General features: G+C 46.7%; 1 pseudogene; it reads left to right on the top strand.

The window, feature by feature from the left end:
• Positions 1-933: 933 nt before the first annotated feature.
• On the top strand, positions 934-2,802 carry LOC114828017 (uncharacterized; annotated as a pseudogene).
• Positions 2,803-3,389: the final 587 nt, after the last annotated feature.

Below are 3,389 nucleotides of genomic sequence, written 5' to 3' on the forward strand. Positions count from 1 at the left end.
ATCGAGAAGCAGTCGGTTGTCTGATTCATGTTTCTCAAATAACGCGTCCTGATATCTGCCATGCAGTTGGAGTTGTGAGTCAATTTTGTATCGATCCGTCAAACGCGCACTGGACGGCCGTCAAGAGAATCATGAGATACCTCAAAGGAACAATCGACCTTCAACTGAGATTCGATGGAAGCATTACCAAGCCTATGAGCCTATCGATGCTGATTGGGGCGGATGCCAGGAGAGTAGAAAATCTACAACAGGATACGCGTTCCTGCTGTCTGGAGCTTGTGTTTCGTGGACAAGCAAGAAACAGCCGACGGTGGCGTTGTCAACAAGCGAGGCGGAGTATATGGCGTGCTCCGCCGCGTGTCAGGAAATCAAATGGTTGCTGAACTTCACAGAGCTGCCCGCCGTCACCGTGAATCGACCCATGACGCTCTGGTGCGATAACCAAGGGGCAGTTCTTCTAAGCGCTAATGGTATCCAGCATCAACGAACCAAGCACATTGATCTCCGCCACCATTTCATCAGGGAAATGGTCAGGGACGGTCTTGTTAAGATACAGTATGTTTCCACGGCCGAAATGGTAGCCGACATTTCAACGAAAGGATTAGCGGCTGAGAAGTTCAAGCAATGCCGAGAGAAACTAGGATTATGCTAACATGCGCACGGGGGGGTGTGAGAATATCTGCGCATGTCCGCGATGGTCTTCGTTGTCAAGCTATCTATAAAAGAGCTAGCAAGCCGAAATAAAACTTAACTTCGTCCGAATAAGACTAAGACGACGTGTCTTCCACGATCATAATCTAACAGATTTTGAAGAAGACTACGTATGGAACTCAGGAGTGTTATGCGGCCGTTCTCGTATGGAGGAATACCCCTCGATTGAGAGATTTGGGATCTCCAGCACAGAGATCAACGTCAAAACACGCGCAGACCGGAATGCCAATGATCGCCAGGCAATTGAAGCCAAAAATCATAAAGCCAGAACAAGTTACCAAGGTCCTCACTGCAGAGAGAGAGACAAATAAGAAATTCTATGACCGAGGAACTCGAGAACAAGCAGATATAAAGAAGGATGATAAGGTCACTGTGTTCGACAGAAACACTCTAACATGGAAAAGAGTAACGATTCTGGCAGTGCTGCCCCAGCCTCGATCGTATTCGGTGAAACAAGACGACGGAGCAATCTACAGGAGGAATCGACAAGATCTCAATCGTACGCCGTCACCGCCCTAATCTCCAGAGGCGTTCGCAACTAGCACTTCGTCGTTCCAGCCTGAGCCATCCTTAAGTATATGTAGATCAACAAGACGACGCCGAGCCATCCCTAAGACGCTCAAGTAGAATCCCGGAAGAAAGTCGAATAACATTGTGAACGATAATGATCTCTCACCCACTTGTGTATAATCTCATAATTTGTAAAAAGAAGGGGGATGTATTGTTTAGCAATTTAAATTCCACCGCCTCACTCGAGCAGACCTCATAACAATACAATAATAAACAGTCAGTATCGAGACTCATGCTAGAGCTTGGGTCAATCAGCTCGTCATCATCACACCACGGAATGAGGTGAAGCAAACAGAACACTACTGTCGACAGAATCAGTTGAAATTGCGAGCCGACACTTATCAAGGGCTTCAGGATTACATGGTTTGGGAGACGAGTGGACCGGCTGGACGCCGTGTGATGCTTCCATCGTCTTTCATTGGTCCACCTCGGCACATTACACAGAATTACCAGGATGCCATGGCAATCGTGGCACGCTTCGGAAAACCCGCCTTATTCATAAGGATAACTTGCAATCCCAAATGGAGGGAAATCCAGGAGGATTTATATCGGTTCCAAGCACCAGAGGATCGCCCCGATTCAATTACTCGAGTCTTAAAACTCAAATTGGTGGATTTCGGAAGCGTCGTTGCCCATGTCATGGTGATCGATTTTCAGAAACGAGGTTCGCCTCATTGCCATGCTCTATTCATGCTTCAAAACGACTACAAAGCATGCTCACCAGAAGCTATCGATCGAGTCTGCTGTGCCGAGATTTCCGACCCCATTCATGAACCAGAATTACATGACGCAGTAAAATCTTTCATGATACATCGAAACTGCGTTGCGAACAACCCTGAGGCACCGCGTTCTAAGAATGGGGAATGCGGGAAAAAATTCCCGAAAGAGTTGCGGGAGAATACCACGGCCACGCACGACGGCTATCCGTTCCTACGGAGACGAAACAGGTACAAAGCCACGATTGGCGACAGATTACATTGTGTCGAGTGGGTTGTTCCGTACAATCCTTACCTTTTACTTCGGTATAATTTTCATATCAATTTAGAAAGCGGAATGATATCCCCAGTGGAGTATCTCTACAAATACGTATACGAAGGAGTTGATAGAGCTCTTATCACCATAAATTCGGATAACGAATGCGATGAAATAAGGCAGCATTCAAATGCTAGGTTTGTGTATGCTCCGGAAGCTTTGTATCGAATCCGTGGCTATGAATTGGAACACAAATCTCACGTAATCTATCGATTAGCCGTTCATCTGCCGAATCAGCGGAACATCGTTTTCGTTGAAGGCCGAGAACAGAACGCGTAGGAAACCGCTGCGTTTTTGTTTCCACTCTCACGGCTGACTTCAAACTGAATTCCTCCTGAATTCCTTATAGAGCCTCTCACAGACGATGGCGATGATGATACCAATGCTAGGGACCTGCTCTACCATCAGATCCCCCAATATTATGTATTTAATGCTCGCTGAGGTTGGACGAGACGCAGACGAGGCTCATCGAAAATCATTGGTCGATGAAGATTTTAATGTCCACCTATCGAAGTTTCGGCTAGCGAACACACTGGGTAACTGGCGAACGTTCCCCCTGATGGGGATTCTTTATTCCATCCTTATATAGTGTTCCAGTGAAAAGGGTTACATTGTAACAACTGCTCAGGGTTAGCTAATTGTTCAGATACTGAGGGTTACAGAAGAACACTGACAATGAAGCGCGCGGAAGGGTTGAGAAAATACCCAGGGACGTTCCGCTCTGGTGAATTCACTAATTCAAGCCACAGGGATTTCTGGGCGCATACTAGACTGAAGACTCAATATATTTCATCATTCCCCCTCGCACGGAAATCCCGAATTTCGGAATAAACTTAAATCGTTAAAGTGGTGAGCCGAGTAATATTTTCGAGTAGGATGCGTTTGAACGAGCAGTGAAACACATTCATGCACCTTGAGATGGCAGACCTACAGATAGACCATCTACATAGGGCAAGATGCTGGGGCTTCGAGCCTTGCCCCAAGTCTAAGATCATGCACCTCAACATGAGGTCCACTTCGGGGGGACATTTGATCTATCGATAAGGAATTTACTCGAATTTTCGAGAGAGTCCCTG

This window comes from Galendromus occidentalis, unplaced genomic scaffold (assembly GCF_000255335.2).
Source record: "Galendromus occidentalis unplaced genomic scaffold, Mocc_1.1 scf7180000076764, whole genome shotgun sequence".
NCBI lineage: Eukaryota > Metazoa > Arthropoda > Arachnida > Mesostigmata > Phytoseiidae > Galendromus > Galendromus occidentalis.